Source organism: Ochotona princeps, chromosome 1, assembly GCF_030435755.1.
Source record: "Ochotona princeps isolate mOchPri1 chromosome 1, mOchPri1.hap1, whole genome shotgun sequence".
Lineage (NCBI taxonomy): Eukaryota > Metazoa > Chordata > Mammalia > Lagomorpha > Ochotonidae > Ochotona > Ochotona princeps.
Genome location: NC_080832.1, coordinates 56726652 through 56746910, shown reverse-complemented (window position 1 = coordinate 56746910; position 20259 = coordinate 56726652). Strand labels below are relative to the sequence as shown.

Below are 20259 nucleotides of genomic sequence, written 5' to 3'. Positions count from 1 at the left end.
AAGTATAGATTAATTAATATCTTGTGTCTTTGAGTGTACTCCCAAGCAGAAGCCAAAAGCTCAGAGTTCTATCCGTTACAGTCTCATGTGTGCCACAGAGATTCAACCGTCACCTGCGGATTGCCTCCTAGGAAGCTGTATTAGAAGTCAAGTAGGTTTGGACTAGAAACAGGAACCCAATATGTGATTCCAATAGATAGCTGTATCTCCTTGTCAGCAGTGACTGGCTATTTTTTAAATGGTACCATGCAGAATTAGAGTTGGATACCACACCAGGTCTGTGATATTTTAATTTAACTAGTTAGAATATAGTAACACAAAAATGCAGGATGTAGTCCTCCATATTGTAAATTCACCTTAGCTTTTATTTCCTTTGTGTTATTTCCTGCCTTTACTAGATACTGTCCTTTAAAAAGTCTTTCCAGTCAGTTTTTTTCCTCTCACCACTTTGTCTCAACGCCCACCCGAACTCCCTCTTCCTGGTATAAAAAGCTGTAGGAAATTGATAATCCTCGTCTTTGTGCTTCAAAGTCTTCAACACATGGAGCTAGCTGTTAAGAGAAATTGACCAGGTTCCTGTGATCCTTGTCAGTTCCTCTGATCAATTTTTCTTTACTGGGGAAGCTGTGCTTAACAAAAGAAAGCTAACATAAAATTGCAATCATTTGTCCCTTGCTGCTTAACTTGTATCTGTTCTTCATCTTCTTCAGGTTACCCTAGTGTAATGTTAACTATTAATTCTTTATTTTCAGATACCACATTTGTTGTAGAAATTGAAAAGCAAATTTCATGTAATCAAATATCCTCAGAGAGTCCAGTGAATTCGGTTAGTTGCTCAATTCAATTTATAAGGCTGTTGCCTATTCAAAAGACAATGATTATAAATTATAATGAGTATATTTCTTTCTTTTCCAGCTCTTGTTGACTTTCCCATAAAAAACCAAGGAAAAGCAATTCCAATCTGATTTAAAAATGGAATCATGCTGTCATAGAAACTAAAGCGAAGCGATTTAGGAAAACAAAGGATAGTTATTTATTGTTGTTTTTATAGGCATATTTCTTTAAACATTTCAAGCACGGTTATACTTAGATATAGAGTTAAAAGGAATTTGTTTTTAGGTCATTGCCAAGTTTAAGCAGCCAAGTAAGCTGAAAATAAGAGAATATTTACCAGGATGTGTTTGGAATATCATTTAGGCATTCCATGTAGGTATTGGCATATAGTTCTAATATATATAGATAGGATTATCATAACCAGTCAAGTAAATGTCAGGATTATTTTTAGGGGCCATTGTGACCCAGCAAGTTAAGAGACCTCTCGCATTCCATACAAGGGTGATGGTTTGGGTTCTAGCAGCTCTGCCTGATGGATCAGGGAAGCCGGTAGAAGATGGGTCCAGTGCTTCTGCCACCCATACAGACTGATCACATATCTACGTGTTTTTACTTGTGTTTGGTTCCACAAGAGTATCTGTTTTAAAAAACAGAATGGGGAGCAAATAAGTGTTTTTAAAATGGAAAAAAATTTACTTCATAACATGTGTGAATATATTGAAAAGTTCTTGGAAAATGGAATTAAAAATTATTTAGGTGAAGAAATGTTTTGAGATCCATGGATATGAGATGTCTTCAAAAAGATCGTGGGAAAGGTATATTGCAGAAAAACTGGGTTTAAAATATTTTTGCACCAAAATGAATTTATATTTTAATATCCATGTTTTAAAGATTGATTTTCATTTGAAAGGGAGATTTATAAAGAAAAGGACAGAGAGAGAGAATGATCATATGTCAGCTGGTTCATTCCCCAGATAACTGCAGTAGCTGGAGTTCAGCTGTCTGAAGCCAGGAATCAGGAGCCAGGAGCTTCTTCCAGACGTGGGCCCTCCTGTGTTGCTTTCCCAGACCATAAGCGGGGCGCTGGATGGAAGTGGAGCATCCAAGACGTGAGCCGGTGCCCATATGGGATGCTGATGCTTGAAGGTGGAGGATTAGCCTGTTGATCCAGGCACTAGCCCCTTAGAGTAGGCATTTGTGCATAGGTTGCTTGGGACATGGCTTGGAATGCCCACATCCCAAATTGGAGTTTGAGTCCTGGCTCTACTTTGGATTTCAGCTTCCTGATAATGTACACATTGGGAGACAGCAGATTATGGCTCAAATGTTTGTCCTGGCCACCCATGTAAGAATTTGATGGAGCTTCTAGCTCCTGGCTTTGATCTGACCCAGACAAGGCTGTGACAGATATTTCGAGAGTGAACCAGCAGATGGCAGATCCCTGGCTTTCCATCTCTCAAAGTTTTAAAAAATTTTTTTAGTTTTTCATGAGCTTTCTCTTATTTAAGGAAATGTGAACTATAATAAGTATTATAAAAGTGTATAATGAATTAAATAGAAATTAAAAGTTAAAAATAGGGGCTGGCATTGTGGCACAGCAAGTTGAGTTCCTTGCCGACACACCTGAGGAGGTAGTGGAGGACAGCCAAGTACTTAGGCCCCTGTACCTACCTGGGAGACCTGGATGGAGTGCCAGGCTCTGGGCCCTGGCCTGGCCCAACCCTCATCCCTCACCCTGTAACTCTGCCTTTCAAATAAATACATCTTCAGAAAAAATTAGCAGAAATTAAAAATAGCTAAAACGAAACCAAAAATAAATTCATCTTAGATTATAAAATATTTCTTTGATAATGATATTTTGATTTAGGCTAAAAGTAAATTTAAAGTAAAATTTATTTATTTTTTTTAAAGATTTATTTATTTTTATTTTTTCTAAGATCTATTTATTTTTATTATAAAGTCAGATATACAGAAAGGAGGAGAGACAGAGAGGAAGATCTTCCGTCCAATGATTCACTCCCCAAGTGACCGCAACGGGCGGTGCTGTGCCAGTCCGAAGCCAGGAGTCAGGAACTTCTTCCGGGTCTCCCACACGGGTGCAGGGTCCCAAGGCTTTGGGCTGTTCTCGACTGCTTTCCCAGGCCACAAGCAGGGAGCTGGATGGGAAGTGGAGCTGCCGGGATTAGAACCTGTGCCCATATGGTATCCCGGGGCTTTCAAGGCGAGGACTTTAGCCGCTAGGCCATGCCGCCGGGCCCTATTTATTTTTATTAGAAAGGCAGATATTCAGAGAGGAGGAGAGACAGAGAGGAAAATCTTCCCTCCCATGCTTCACTCCCCAAGTGAGTGCAATGGCCGGTGCTGTGCCAATCAGAAGCCAGGAGCCAGGAGCTCTTCCGGGTCTCCCACGCGGGTGCAGGGTCCCAAGGCTTTGGGCTGTTCTCGACTGCTTTCCCAGGCCACAAGCAGGGAGCTGGATGGGAAGCGGACCGCCAGAATTAGAGCCAGCGCCCATAAGGGATCCTGGCGCATGGAAAGTAAATTTGCACATACCAGAAAGATAAATGAATCAAGCAAGATTAAGTTTTGTTGTTTTTAGTCTGTGATGAGGGACACAGCACATGTGGAATATTGGAGCATTTTACAAGAGGGTGTTAAAAAGGACGTGGCTTTCTGTAAAATGATCTGGGAGAGGTGATTTGATCAAGGAAATGGTTTTGTGCTTGATCGTGCTGTCAGAAAGCAGAAGCATGTGTCGGTGACTGGGATAGAGGTGAAGATGCCCACATCCCATGTTGGGGTGCTTGGGATTGAGCTCTGGGTCTGCATCTCATCTTGTATCTACCTGGGAGGCAGCAGGTAATGGCTCAAGTATTTGGGTTCCTGTCACCCTCATGGGAGACTTGGACTGAATTCCTGGTTCTGTGACTTAGACCTGGTTTAATTATTTCTGTTGCATGTGTTTGGCAAGTGAACCAATAGATGAGAGTTTTCTTTCTCTGGCTCTCACTGTCCCTCAAATAAAGATTAAAAAAAGGGAGGGGGGTCCGGCACGGTAGCCTAGCCACTAAAGTCCTCACCTTGCTTGCGCCTGGATGCCATATGGGTGTCGGTTCATATCCCAGTGGCCCCACTTCCCATCCAGCTCCCTGCTTGTGGCCTGGGAAAGCAGTCGGGGACGGCCCAAAGTCTTAGGATTCTGCACCGTTGTGGGAGACCTGAAAGAGGCCGCTGGCTCCTGACTGGCTCAGCTCTGGCCTTGGTGGCCACTTGGGGAGTGAATCATCGGATGGAAGACATCTCTCTGTCTCTCCTCTTCTCTGTATATCTGATTTTCCAATAAAAATAACCAATTATTTTTTAAAAATAAAAAAAAAACAAGAGTAGTTCTGCATTTGGATAATCTAGTAATTCTTCCCTGGAAGGCAAGAGAATTACATCAGAACTGAAACTGGAATTGGTTAAAGAAGCAGGCATGTTAGTCCAAAAAGAGGAGTGTTTGATCATTTTTTTTGTGTAGACAGTATTGTTTTTATCTCTTCAAATTAGTTCACAATGTAGCCTTTTTTAATGTTGGTATTGTCTGAAATTGTTTATGTTCATCAGAACTCTCTGACCTCGTTGATAGCGCAGGCCAGCTCCTTGCTATCGGGCTGCTTTTGTTCTTTCACATTATGTAAGGATGGTAAGGGTAAAGGAAGACTTAGCAAAGGCTTGATAGCAGAGACAAGTGTTAGAAAGTGTGCCAGTAGTTCTCCAATTGAGATACAATATGGAGGGTCCTTAAGGGAAGTTTGCAGGAGTGGTAAGATAAGAACAAACAGTTAGAGCATGGTTTTAATTGCTAAACTTGGATATTGTTCAGGTAGATTACTTGTTTTTTTCTTTTACAATTTATTTAAAGGAAGAACCTCAGAGAGAGACGAGATAGAGAGAGACCTACTCGCCAATTGGGTGTAATGACAGTGCTAGGACAATGCCAGCTGGGAACCTGGAATTACAGCTTGGTCTCCCACCTGGCTGGCAGGGCCCTAAGAACTTGGATTACCTTCCAAGTGACGTCCCACCTTGTTTCTCAGGCACGTTAGCAAGGAGCTGATGAGACAGTGGAGCAGCTGATGCTGGAACCAGTGCCCAAGTATAATATCAGCGTCATGCTTGACCCAACTCCTGCCAGAATGCTGGCCCCTCAGGTCGTGATATGGTGAAGTTGTGTTACCAAAGCTGAAAATCTAAAAAAATTTCACTGTCCAAAAATGATATTAATGACCCTTTTGTTTTGTCTGTAATTCCACTCCAAATTACCTTTTTTTCTTAAAAGTATACTATTTTTACATGGTTAATATAATTTTATGCTCTGAGATATATGTTCATGAAAGTACTCTAAGTGTATTAACAAGATGAGATAAAACAGAGTTAAAAATTCTGAGCCCTTGATTGTAACAAAACTGAACTTTGTCTCTATTCAGTTTCTTCTTTTTTAGAACAAGCTCTGGAAGGTTTTATTAAAGGTAAAATTTTCAGGATTTACTTTTTACCAGTCTGTTCTGGCATGCTTCTGATAATATCAGAGTCACCTAGATCAGTGATAGAGTGCACACTCCAGTATGTTCCACATGCTGGGCCCAATTCTGTATCATTGCTGCTGTAGTGATGGACACCGGTTTTGGCCAACATGTGGAATGCTCTAGTGCAGATTTCCTCAAGGCTGGGCAGTTGTTGGCGAGAACCACCAGCCTCACCTTGCTGTCGGGTCATCTTCAGAAACTGCTTGTAGCCCAGCACTATTTTCTGCCCTTCATCACCAGCTGGAGCCACAAGTTGACGGCCTCCAGCGACTTTTTGATCTTCTTGGTGGCTACCATCTTCCTGCCTGAGGTGTGGGATAGACCTCCAACCTATCACACCCATCTGGATGTCAGGGAAGAGCAAGAAATCTATTCAGTTTCTAATGATGAATTCAAACACAGTATCAACAAAAGTGTAAAATATCCGCCAGCATAATCTCCATGAGATATCCTGAAAGTTACAATAATGACCTGACTGCTAAAATGAGGAAGTATTTGACATTTAGTAGAGAATGATGATAAGGCTAGAATTTCTGTTGATACGTTTGTGCTCATACTGAAGTGTAGTATCATAACCTGCACGTGGTTGGGTTGATCTCTCTTCAGAAGCAGCCTGAGCACCTTGATGGGAGGCTGGCGTTTCCCCATTGGCACTGTTGGTACTGATTGGCAGGGGCGGTGGCCTTTCCTCTGTGATTTGTTCCCTTGTGCCTTTTTGATGAGGTTGGCTTGTTTCACATGCTTTTGAAAAAAAAAAAAAAAAGACAAAAAACTTATCATAATTTATACATTGTCATAGACTAAGGAGAGAATTGTTCCATTATTGGAGAAGTGTGACTGTTAGAGAGTGTTTTGAACCTTTTTTATGTTGTAAGATTTAAATACTTTTGTTACCAGTCTAATTTATTTTTATCATAAATATAATAAGTTTGGAATGTGTTTCTGATCAAGTCATCCTATTACAGAATATTAAAACATGTGCACTTAATTGATTACCTATATTTTTAGGAAGTACTAATCATGTTTCCATATGGAAAAATTTTAGAAATGTTTGAAGTTAGTTGCAGTAGAATTACCTTACCCTGGAATTGAAGTTCTGAGACTATATTTCACTCATAAAGCATAAAGCTCAACTAATAGAGTGATATAAATTTTATTCACATTTTCTTATTATTTCATTCAGGTTTTTAATGTAGAACTCTTAGTATAACAATTTAGCTGTTATACTGATATAGACAATAATATATTATTGGTGGTTTTAAAATTTGCTGACCTTTCACCACTTATATTTAACTCTTTTACACTACTGTGTCATGTTATAACTGCTTATATAAAATTGGTTTCTTATTTTTCATACATTTCCTCTTAGAATTCAGTAATATTGGCAAAGGGTTAATAGTCGTACAGTATATAGAACTCTTGAATTAGTAAAGCAGACAGTCTTCTAGAATGTGAGCAAATATCAGGAACGTGAAAATCGTGAAAGCATAAATGTAAAAGTTAAGTGTAATCAGAGACACCATGTATTAGGAAAAAGTTTGGCAGTCATTTTGTTACTGAAGATGTATGATGTTGGCAATGTTGTGAGATGGACAGTCACACATAGCTCTGGCAGAATTGTTTAAGGATAAAAATTCCTTGGATTCAATTTGGCTGTCTGTGTCAAAAGCATTTAAATAAGAATGACTGTACAAAGGTACTTATTAAAGCCATTTTATTAGAAGCTAAATGTTTTTCATCACAGATGATTAGTTAATTTATAAACATCAGTGTGGTGGAATACTGTAAAGCCAGTTGAAACAAATGTAGTTCTACTCTTAGATTGTTGAACTATGTTCAGAAATTCCCTCAATTTCTCTCATGGTGTATTAAAACCTACTGTGAGAGGAAAAAACTGAGCACATTTCCATTCTACTTCAGCCATAGCAGCTTTGTCTCAGTTTGCTTTTTATACAAGTATATCCCGTGCGAGTTTACCTGGAATAAAGGCAGGGATGGGGAAATGGCTTTCAGCTAAAACCATGACCTTAGAACGTCCGTTGTAATGACAAGCATGATTGTGTGCATTATCTGCAGGCTGTGCTTGTTGAACATACACAGATCACTTGTCCTTGGAATGTAACAGATCATACCTTTTTTGTTTTAATACTTGAGGGTGGCATTTCTTTTGGCATGTATATAACCTAATCCAGACTCTCCGTGGTCAGCAGTGGCTATTCCTGACTTATTTATGGTGCTGAACCAGTCATTTATTCTCTTACCCATGACTCTGTGGCTTCCACAGAGCTGGGAGAGAATGCTGGGAGAAGGGTGAGTGCATTTAGAAAATAATAATCTCTGTGTATTTATGTATGCTTTCTTCCACCACCAGATAGTACATTTCTAAAATACTGCTCAGGTTGGATGAGTGCTGGAAAAAAATTAGAATTCTAAGGTAAAAGAGACATGAAAGAACAACGAAGAATTATGAACAACGATAAAATATGATGAATGGGTAAAAAGAGAACTCATGGAACATATCATAGAAATGAAAACAGTAGTAATAAAGGATTATTAGCTGATTGAGGAACAAATAAGCCCATTTCCAGATTGTTCTTCATATTAGAACAAAGATCTTTGTCCCTAGTTCAAATATTACTGGAAGAGGAGAGAAAGTGCAGCACAATCATAAATTAATGAAAGTCTTATTTAAAGTTACAGTCTTATTTAAAATTGGAACTGTTTGTTATAACATGATAAACCTAGTCCATTGCCTTACATGCATCCAGTGACTGTGAAAGAATTAGAGCCGAGTTGTGGAACTTGTTTCATGCCTGGAAAGATTCCCTGGGGCTCTGTGACCCCTCTGTGATCATTGGAGCACTCTGGGCACTTGAAGAGAGATCTCTGATTTTTTTTTTTAAGAAGAGATGGGTTGTTCATTTCTTACCCAACCTTGCATCAGGCATAAAGGTTTTCTCTCATGGCATATAAAAATCTGCTGTCTGATACTTATTTTGGATTAAAAAGATGTTCGGGTGAATAAAAACAATTCAAAACAATATGATACATCACCACCTATGTTATTTTTAAAATTCTTCTTGGAAAGTCAGATAGATATACAGAGAGGAGGAGGAACAGAGACGAAGATCTTCCAAGTGGCCACAATAGCCAGAGCCGAGCTTGTCTGAAGCCAGGATCCAGGAACTTCATCCAGGTCTCCCACGTGGGTGTAGGGACCCCAGACTTTGGGCTGTCATTGACTGCTTTCCCAGGCTATAGAGAGCTGGATGCCCATATGGGATGCCGCTGCATGCAAGGTGAGGACTTTTACTGCTAGGTTACGGCACTGGGCCCATCACCACCTGTGTCCAACCTTGTACGTTACTAGGATTTTATAGTGGAGAGATAAAATTTATTTTCAAATTTTCTTTGCTGAGTGCCTCAGTTTATGACATAACTCTAGAACTGTACTGTGCCAGATAGTAGTCACTCATACCATGTGGCTGTTTAAATTGAAATTAATGAACAAATGAGTACTTAATTTCTCAGTTGCATTAATAGTATTTCTAGTTTGTAGTAGTCGCATGGCTGACTATTGGTTATCATTTTGGATAGAGCAAGTATAGGATTGTCTATCATTGAATAAAATTTTATTGATCACTCCTGCGCAGCGTATTTTCTGATAGGTCATCAATATTGCCTCATTTATGGCTTTTTAAAATACAAGTTTACTGAAGGGACACTATTGCATTTTTTTCACATTGAACAGATGTCATTCTTGTAACTTTGACAGTATGTTACAATGACATAAAACTGTCAGCTACTGCTATAAAGGAGAGTTTCATTCAAGTCAATAAGTAATAAGTTTTACTCAGCCCATGAATTTGGGCTTATATGTAATGGCATGGTAGTGACAAAAGACTCTAACCTTGGAAACAGGAAGCATGTTCTTGTCCCAGCTTGCCACTAACTAGTTGTAAGACTTGGGGTGTGTTAATCTGTGATTTAGTTTTCTTTAAATTGTAGATTTGAATGAAATTTTTTTTAAAAGTTGCTTTTGTTCGGCTAGGCATTTAGCACAGATACTGCTTGAGACACACATGTCACATATTCCGTATCAGAGTGCCTGATATCAGCCCTGGATCCTTTGCTGCCAGTCCAGGTTCCTGCTATTACATACACTGGTAGGGGTCAGATAGTGCCTCAAATCCTAGGGACCTTGCAGCTCACATGAGAGACCCGGTGGAGTCCTGAGCTGCTGACATTGGCCTAGTCCTGTCTGAGCGATGGTGGGAATTTGGGGGGAATGAGTCCACAGTTGCAAGGTACATCTGTGTCTTTTTTGTCTCACATAATAGGAAAACAAATAAAAGTTTAAAACCAAATTTCCTCTTGTTTTGGTTCATTTTAGGCATTTTTTTGCATCAGGTACAACTTTTGTAAAAGCCTTATGGTTTTGAATGACAAAGGTATACAAAGAGAAGGAGAAAATACTGAAATCGCTGAGAGGGCCCTACTGTTGTTCAAATTGGTTTAAGGTAGAGCATTTAACTATGAAACCATGAACCACTACCCAGAAACACTCTGTGAGTCTTAAATTATAGCAGCTTTTCATAAATGTTGTTTTTATTGTATTCACTTCCATATAAAACGTGTATTCTCTTTAGGGTTTTATTTTAGTATATCTTTGATCCTTAGCCATGTAATCTTGAGCAAATTACATAGTTGGTTGCTTCAGTTTTCCTGTTAGATGGATGATGAATGATATAGTGTGCAGTTGTGTCAGATAAAGACAAGATTATCATACTGGAGAGGAAATTTGACCTCATGTCCGTACCAGGTATTGCGAAAATACAAAGGAAGCACCTCAGCTGAGGCTCAGCAAAGGTAGAGAACAGCTGGAGGATATTTCCGGCACAATAATGGCATGTGGAAAGACATGGTATGTGTGGTCTAAATAGCTAAAGCATAGAGAAGGTATAAAATCATATGATAAGAATTTAGGGAATGTTTACAGAATATAGAAAATAAGGACCAACCAGTTTAAACTTCACCTTGGACACTGAAAATATATTGAAAATTTTGAGTCAGGATGTGTAAGTGAGGGTTACCTGGAGATACGGGAAGCAAATAAGCACATGGCGCTGACAAGCGTTCACTCTAGCAACAATGAGACAAATGCATTAAAAGCCAAAAGACAAGTAGGAAGCTATTCATATGCTTTCAAAAATGATGAAGAATTGTATTAAGGAAACTGAAGAAAGGGAACAGGTTCTAAAAGTCATTAAGGAAATAAATTCAGGATTAATTGAATTTTGTGGCTACTTGATATGCAAATAAAGGATATGGAGGTCTCTGTTTCAAGCATTGGAATCATGGCTTTTCATTTGGAAAGGAATACATTAAGAGAAATTCACTGGGGCCCAGTGTGGGGTGATGGCTCAGAGGCTAGACCCTCATCTTGCATGCCAGGATCCCATATGGGCACCAGTTTGTATCTTGACTGCTACATTGCCCATCCAGCTCCCTGCTTATGGCCTGGGAAAAGTAGAGAGTGGCCCAAAGCCTTGGGAACCTGCAGCCACATGGGGGACCCAGAAGCTCCTGTCTTCTGGCTTCAGATCAGCTCAGCTCCAGCTGTTGCAGCCACTTGGGAAGTGAACTAGCGGATAGAGGATCTTTCTCTCTGCCTCTCCTCTATAAGTCTGCCTTTCCAATAAAGTAAAATAAAATAATGATAAGAAGAAGAAATAGAGAAACAGACTGGAAAGGTTAACAAGTGTGTTTTTTTTTAAAGATTTATTAATTTTTTTATTACAAAATCAGATATACAGAGAGGAGGAGGAGAGACAGAGAGGAAGATCTTCCGTCTGATGATTCACTCCCCAGTGGGCCGCAACGGCCAGTGTTGCACTGATCCGAAGCCGGGAACCAGGAACCTCTTCCAGGTCTCCCACGCGGGTGCAGGATCCCAAAGCATTGGGCCGTCCTCGACTGCTTTCCCAGGCCACAAGCAGGGAGCTGGATGGGAAGTGGAGCTTATGGGATTAGAACCGGCGCCCAAGAGACTAAGTTGGAACCAGGCTACCTATTTATTTATTTTTGTTATATTTTTATTTTGAATGTTTGAGTTTTGTGGTACAATTTCATATGGACTGGGATTTCCCCCCCAAACTCCCACCCCCCCCGACAGATTTTCCCCATGTTGCTACGATAGTATAGTCCTTCATAAGGAGTCATAATTCCATCAGTCTTTTATTTAAGTGTGCCCCGACATTGGTGGTACAATGTCAGACAGTTCAGCATTCCATTATCTGCACATTTCCAACAATTTCATTTGGAGTCCACCTTTTGTTTGGAAACAGGGATGCATGTTGCGTTGTACCCCCACATCTGGATATGGTAGACCTCAGTACTCCATCACTACACATTTACATAAATAAGAAGCCATGAAACAAGATCAACAATTGATATGAATTAGAACAACAGCCACAATAACAACAACAAATTACAGCACCATGAAAGAAATGCGCCACTGAGTAACCAACACATGAGTGACAAAAAGGAAACACAAAAGTCTCTTGGGAGAAATGATGCCACTCTGTAATCCATGAGCCAGTGATGAATTCGACAAGAGAAAAGAAAGTGTTTGGAGTAAACCAAACTGAAATAGAAAACATCAAAACACATGGGATGCAGCCAAAAAAAACCCAATATGGATCGGGTTATTGAAGTTATACTTTCTCTTTTTTTTCTGTTAAATATATCTTTTTTTAAAAATTATATTGTTGACAATCTTTACATAGTTAATTATGGTAAAAAGGTTCAGGGGTATAGGAATGTGGGTAAGACTATTATGTCCATATTGTTTCCTTCTTGTATCATAGGTAAAGGGGGATATTGAGGGAGAAGCCCCACCCAGTTTCCCACCCACCCCAAGTCCCAGATGTGGGGCATGCTCTGAGATCCTTGCTCAAGTGGTTTTAATAGTTCACTAGTTATGAATCGCTGCCATTTTCGCCACTCCCAGCTCGGTGAGGTCATTGAAGAATCCACTGATTGACATAGTCCATCATAGAGTCTTTATTTGCCCAGTATTTCGCTGCCCCATATAGCTGAGGTGGTTGATTGAGTTGTTCTTTCTTCTGTCTTTTCTTGGCTAGGGTTCTGAGTCCAGCATTTTGATTGGGGAGATCCCCAAAGAAACTTTGAGGTATTCCCAGACCAGGAAACAGCCCAGAATAGGCCATAGAAAGTTTCCCATTGGCATACATTTGGCATGGGTTGGGGGCAGACCAGGCTGAATCAGTTCATGTCATCCACCGGCAAATCTGAACACCAGAACAGAGTGTGGGTCGAGCCAGGTTTGGTCGCGACAAAACCCAGTGCACAATATGGAATGCCAGGGTGAGGTTGCCTGTACTGGATGTGACTGCAGCACCTAACCAGCACGCGTGAGAACCAGGAAGGGAGGGGACAGAGCCGGCACGGGGATTAAGGGGCTGGTCCCCTCGCCGGACAGCTACTCCCACTGGAGAGCGTGGGCTGGGATGGGGACAAGCCAGACTAGGCAGGGCTACAACACCTGTGCACCGCATGTGGACTAGATCAGGGAAAAACCAGGCTGGGCTGATTATTCCTACTGGTGCAAGCATAAATTAGTGTGGGTGAGGGTTGTTTGGGCTTAGCCGCAACAAACTCTGTCAAGTCAAACCACAGAACCACCCGAAGAGTGCATAAACCGGGATTGAGAGAGACCCGGGAGGGAGATAGTGGGTTCCCCCTTCTTGGGTTACTACTCCTGCGGAAGGGCATGAAAACCAGGATGGGGACTGGGGTGGCTAGACAGAGAGGCACTCAACAACATCCGTGAGGGCTGGATAGTTGAGCTGGTTAGATGGAACTAAGCTTTAATACCCATTGACAAGTACGAGAGCCAAATGGGATGTGGGACAGACTGGACTAGTCTGCTATACATACTGGCAAACCCCGGTAGGGGGCGGGCCTGGTGGGAGTTATTGTGGGTCGCTCCAACTAGGCTGCAGCTCCCACTGGTTTATGTGAGGGCTGAGTATGTGCTGGGCAAAACCAGGCTGGACTGCAACACCCACTGGTTTCAGTGGAAGTCGGGACTGAACAAAGAATCAACCCAGCAATTGCAACCACCAGCTGATCGTGGCGATGGACTGTGCCGGGCCCTCTGCTTGCTAGAACATACAAGAATCTGGCCTGAAATTATACTTTCCATGATGGTTTCCTTATAATAGAGAGAACATATGGTGTGTGTTCTATTGTGATTGACTCATTTCACTGAGCATAATGGTCTCTAGTTGGGAACATCTAGTTGTAAACAGTATAATTTCATTCTTCTTAATAGCTGAATAATATTCCATGGAGTAGATGTACCACAGTTTCTTTAACCACTCTTCTTTGGACGCACATCTGGATTGTGTCCATGTCTTTGCTGTTGTAGATTGTGCTGCTGCAGTTATAGGATTACACATCCTCTTCTCATCTGTAGATTTCGTTTCTATTGTGTATATTCCTAGGAGCAGGATAGCTGGGTCATATGGCAGATTTGTTTGCAATTCTCCAAGCACTCTCCATACTGATTTCCACAGTGGTTGTACTCAGGCTGCCTATTTAAAATCCTGATTTTGCCATGAGTTAGCCCATGGGTTATACTTAAGAATCCTACATTAATTTCATTCATGATTAGGTTAATGTATTGAAAATCCATAAAACAGTTATGGCACACAGGTCATTAGATGTATTTACTTTTTAATTTCAAGTTCAGAATTAGTGTGTAGAAGAAATGGAGAGACCTACAAAGAAAGAGTGAAAGGGAGAGAATGAGAGACGACTCCATCTGCCGATTCACTCCCTAAATGCCTACAATTGCCAGGACTAGGATAATCTGAAGCCAGGAGCCAGGAGTTTCTTGTGGTCTTCCCCATGGGTGCAGTGGACAAGCGCTTGGGCTATCCTTCGCTGCTTTCCAAGGTCATTTAACAGGGAGCTGGGTCACAATTGGAGCCACCAGAACTGAAAGAAGTGCCCGTATGGGATGCTGTTGCCTCAGAAGCTGACTTTACCCATTATACCACTTCACTGGCCTCTACTGTTACTCTTAGTGGAGGACATGAGTAAGTTAAATTTCAGACATAAGGAGTGAGTCCTGGGGAAATACATGTAAGCAATGAGTCTTAAAGGCCTTAGGGCTCAGTAGAGAAGTCTGGGCTGGAGGTAAAATAATGGGAGTAGTAGTTTTTGAAAGAAGGAAATATTGACAGTACCCTAGAGGAAGTGGGTACAGTGGGAAGAGAGTTGAGAGGATACTGGTGAGCAACTGTAATTTAGAAGTTCAGGAAGACAATCTTGTGACTCACTGAGCAGGAGTGACCAGAGACATGAGAAAGGAAGTTAGGTCTTTAGATCCCAGATAGCAGGGGGAGTGAAGGAATCATTGATAATGTGAAATGTTGTGAGGCTGGTAAGTATGATACGGAGTGAAGAGCTCACTGAATGTGTAACAAAGGGATCACAGGAGGACCTTAGAACATTCTAGTTTGGGAGATATTTAAAAACAGAACTTATATTTCCACAAACTGAAGGACAAATGGATGAAGTGGGTCTCTTCCACTAAGGTTTTGTATTTTTATTTACTATGATAAAGTGTAATTGAAAGATGAACAAAGATCTTGAGACCCTGTCACCCTGCAGGAGACCCCAAAAGAGCTCCCAGCTTCAGCTTGCTCAGTCTGGCCCGTCCCTGGCTATCGAAGCTAACCCAGTAGAGCACCAGCAGATGAAAGATTGGTCTTTCTTTCTCTGACTCTGACTTTCAATTAACTAACTATATAAAATAATAATTGCTTAATTATTATTTTACTTTAAATGTAAAAAGTGAGAGGGGGTACAAAGAGAGAAGGATAGCTTCACTGGTCCATTCACCACATGCTCACAGTAGCCCATGTTGGACTAGGCTGAAACCAAGTGTCAGTGTCTCAGTCCATTTCTCAAACATGTGTGACAGGGCCTTAATTACTTTCCAGAGTGCACATTTGCAGGAACTTGGAGTTGGAAGGAAAACCAGAACTCTAATGCTCCTTATGGGTCTCCCATATGGGTACAGGGCCCAACTTGAACTGTCTTTCACTGCCTTCCTAGGCACATTAGCAGGAAGCTGTATTTAAAGTGGAGCAGCTGGGACTCACACTTGCTGCCAAGTGGGATGTCAGTGCTACAGGCGTCAGCTTAACTTGCTATGTGTAACACAGCGTGGACAGGGCCTCCCCCAACTGCACCAAATGCCCACTCTTGTTTTATGTAGGATAAAGCCAAAAAGATGAGTTTGGTTGCACTTGCTGAATCCTCTTTTCCATCTACTGCCTATAACCTTCAAGCATCACTGTCATAAAGAGTAAGTAGTTTTTCATTCTCAAAGCCAAATCAACTCCATGTAGCAATGGCCTTGAATTATATGATCAACTAGGGGTAGGTCCCTACTTCTTAAAAAGGACACCAAAAGCAATAGAAATCAAGACCAGAATAAACAAATGGGACCTCATCAAACTAAGAAGCTTCTGTACAGCAAAGGAAACAATCAACAAAGTAAAAAAGCAGCCCACAGAATGGGAGAAGATCTTCACGCACTACGTAGGTGATAGAGGGCTAATCTCCAGAATATACAAAGAACTACAAAACAGCCAAAACACCAAAACAAACAAGCCACTCAGGAAATGGGCATGGGAAATGGGCAGACCTTTCACAAAGGAACAAACCCAAATGGCAAATAGACATATGAAAAAATGCTCAAGCTCCCTGGCAATAAGGGAAATCCAAATTAAAACATCAATGAGGTACCACCTAACGCCAGTAAGAGTGGCCCACATGAAAAACGCCAACAACACTTGTTGGCGAGGTTGCGGGGAAAAGGGAACCCTACTCCACTGCTGGTGGGGCTGCAGATTGGTACAGCCTCTATGGAAATCAGTATGGAGAATATTCAAACAACTCAAAATCGACATACCGTATGATCCAGCAATAGCACTCCTAGGAATATATCCAGAACACTTGTTTTACGAGAAACCAACATGCACTCCTATGTTCATAGTAGCACAATCAGTAATTGCAAAAACATGGAAACAACCAAAATACCCATCAACAGAGGATTGGATAAGAAAGCTATGGTTCATCTACTCCAAGGAATAATACTCAGCTATTAAAAAAAACAAAATGCAGTTCTTTGTGGCCAAATGGGCCAAACTGGAAACCATAATGCTAAGGGAAATGAGCCAATCCCAAAAGGTTAAATACCACATGTTTGCCTTAATTTCAGATGATATGATGTTATGCCTAACATGTTATGTTATGGATGTTATGTCATATGTCGTATATAAACTAAAATTGAAATGTAAGTGGGGTGGTCACAGAATGTAAGAAATTGCATTTATTTTTAACATGTTGGTTGCTCAATACTATGTCAATTAATTCCATAACGATGTTAATTGTTGCTGATGGTATGTTAGAGCTTTTATTTGGTTGGGATTATACTCTGCTGGCTCTGCCCTCAGACCAGAGAGGATCTCCCCAATATGCAGTTGGACTTGACTGGACTATAAGATGTTGGGCTCTATGCTTGGCATATGCTTGCAAAGAGGGAATCTCAACTGAACTTGAACTATGGTTATGCAACCAGGTGGAGGAATCCACCATGGGGGGAGGGTGTGGGGAAGTGTGGGGAAAATCCCAGTTCCTGTGAAATTAGAACACAATGTAATTAATGAATAAATTTAATAATCATAATGAAAATGAGTAGAAAAAAAAGAAATATATGATCAAGCATTTGTTTCTATCATAAAATATGCTAAGAACAGTTCTTTGTATCAGTTGTTCCCTTTGGTTTCATAATTTATGCTCTCTGAATCACTTTCCTGATGCTTTTCAGATTCAAGCGTCAGCCTAATGGCTAAACTGGTAGGGTCTTAGATACTTCTGCACATTCATTTGTTATTTCCATTTCATATACATGTTCATCTCCACTTACCCCACTGGCTCCATCTGCCTTTTCCCTTTTCTATTTGTTTGAAGAACTTAAAATGTTAGAATTAAGGCATTAAATGTTTGTCTAAAATTTATTGATAAATTTCAGTGTAGTGTCATATGCGTACTTATGCTTATATATACTTTGTAAAGTATATACATACTTTAAAATATATGCATACTTATATATACTTTGTAAAGATAAGAATCATGGCACCTAATTTTTAATTTAAAGGTAAAAATACCAAGACATCTCAGACTCATAAATTACCTTGTATCAAAGATGTATTTTAAAAAGTTTTAAATGAAAAATTTGAAGATCACAACAAATAAAAGAATTTTAACTTACCAGCATTTTAAACAGTGTCTAAGTAATGTAATTAGTGTTTTCCTAAACTTTCTATATGATTACATTTATTATCCTTTTGTGGATTTATCTCTTTATGCATTTTTTAAAAAGATTTTATTATTATTGGAAAGCCGGATATACAGAGAGGAGGAGAGACAGAGAGGAAGATCTTCCGTCCAATGTTTCACTCCCCAGGTGAGTCGCAACGGCCCGGTGCGCGCCGATCCGATGCCAGGAACCAGGAACCTCTTCTAGGTGTCCCACACGGGTGCAGGGTCCCAAAGCTTTGGGCCATCCTCCACTGCTTTCCAAGGCCACAAGCAGGGAGCTGGATGGGAAGTGGAGCTGCCGGGATTAGAACCGGCGCCCATATGGGATCCCGGGGCATTCAAAGCAAGGACTTTAGCTGCTAGGCCATGCCGCTGGGCCCTCTTTATGCATTTTTAAAGAATTTGCAGACATCAATACACTCTCCTCTCAATCTTCAAGCAGTCATATCATCTAGATTTCAGTATCTTTGTTGAGGTAAAATTGATGGACAATGGTATGTGCTTATTGTAAGTGCATCATTCAATAACTTTGGCAATTGCCTACCCTTTTGTGATCCTTACAGCTCTTAAGACATTGAACATTACTATCCCTCCGGAAATACCTCTGGTCCCTCTGCAGTCAGTACATCCACTGACAGGAAACAGCTATTGTAATTTTCTTTCTCTATCATAGTTCAGTTTCGTCTTTTTTAGAGTTTCAAATAAATGGAATTCTAACTGTAATGATTTTTTTGAAACTTGTTTCACTTTGCATTGTTGGGAGATAACCTTTTTCAGTCACTCAGATTGCTGCATGTCTTGTGAGTGTGAGGCTCATATTCCTCTTTGTTTCTTTTTCAGAGATGTTTATGTATTCATGGCTTAGGAACATAGAGATTGCATTTCTATCCAGAGTAAAGGGCAAGCATGCTTACTGCCTGTTATAAAAAATTCAGGTTTCCTAAGGTCAAGGTTCTCCTGTCTTGTAATGCAACCCACTGAATGTATAGATTTCATCAAACCTTCTTTATGTCATCATGTGGCAATTGGAGCTTTTAGAACCAACATAAAATGCTTATGCTTAATACTTTTACTTCTGTTACTCTGAATACTAAAGTGTATTTTGTTTCCTGATGCTGCAGTGTCAAGCCTTCACGGTATTAGCATCCATGATATTTTGGCAGACTGGTTAGTGAGCTTGCACTTGATGTAAAGTTAAAGACTCATTACCTTGATGAGCATTTGTTGTGTAATCCAGTAACACATCTTTATTTATTGGTCAGTAATGGTCTATAGTATGTACATTACCAAAATTTGTTTATCTATACTTTTATTTGATAGTTTTACTGTTTAGTTTTTGGTTAATAATGATAAACATTCATACATAAATGATTGTGTGGACATGTGTTTTCATTTCTCTTGTATAAATATGTAGAAGTGGAACCCAGGGTCATAGGTCAAATACATGTTAAATTCTATAAGAGACTGAATTTTTTCCAAAGTAGATTAGTCATTTCATACCCCTGCCAATGGCGTACAGGGCTTTAGTTATTCCATAGTCTCAGAAACTTTTAAGCCATTTTAGTATATGTGTCTTGCATTGTGGTTTTCATTTATGTTTTTGGAAAATGACCGTTGTTGAACCATTTATTTTTATACATATATCTGTTTCCCATAGACATATATACTCAAAGCTTTTACCTATCTTTAAAAAGTAACATTCATTTTGTTAGCTTTCCTAAGAGAGAGTTTACACAGCTAGAGCTAACATAGATTTGGGGAGATCTTTGAATTCTAGAGGTATCTAGAAAGCTTTGGATTAAATATTGTCACATCCTATAAGTGACTACGCTAATTGTAACTGAAAGTACACTGAGCCACCAGCATTGGGAAGAGGCTACTGGGATCCAGAAAGTTGTGGGCCACAGGTTGTCTTTGGGAGACAAATATAAGTTAATATATAGAAAAATATGGCAGGAAATTGGTATTTTTGGCATTTGTGAAAAGAAGCTGGAATTCTGATATCAAATTAAGTTGGTTCTGAAATGTGCAGTTGGAACTGTGAAGCGTTTTTCCCCCGTATGGATTTCCACGAATTTCATCCCTATTAAGATCATGTCAAAAAGGAAAGGATGGTTAAATTCAATGTGACTTTCATTGAATAGTTTTGTTAAAGGTATTCCTTTTCTTGTTTAAGACTGTCTTCCTCTTGACAGCTGATAAGAAATTCCTCAGAGCTTTGTTTATTACATGCTGTTCTCCAGAGTGAAGTAGAAATACCATGGCCAAATTCAGCCCATTGTCTTCCTTCTGTTTAAAAATATTTTTAAATTTGAAGCCAGTGTCCTAGCTCTGTTAGTTAACTCTCAGCCTGCAAATGCTGGAATCTCACATGAATGCCCATTTTGTGTTCCAGCTGCTCCGCTTATGGACAGAGAAAGCAGCAGAGAAT

At 40.1% G+C, this 20259-nt stretch overlaps 1 protein-coding gene and 1 pseudogene across 1 annotated transcript in view; one reads left to right on the top strand and one right to left on the bottom strand.

The window, feature by feature from the left end:
- Nucleotides 1-20259, top strand: part of LIN28B (lin-28 homolog B) — a 125606-nt gene that overhangs the window by 36764 nt on the left and 68583 nt on the right. The gene's annotated exons all lie outside the window — the stretch shown is intronic.
- Nucleotides 5362-5699, bottom strand: LOC101525493 (large ribosomal subunit protein eL30-like; annotated as a pseudogene).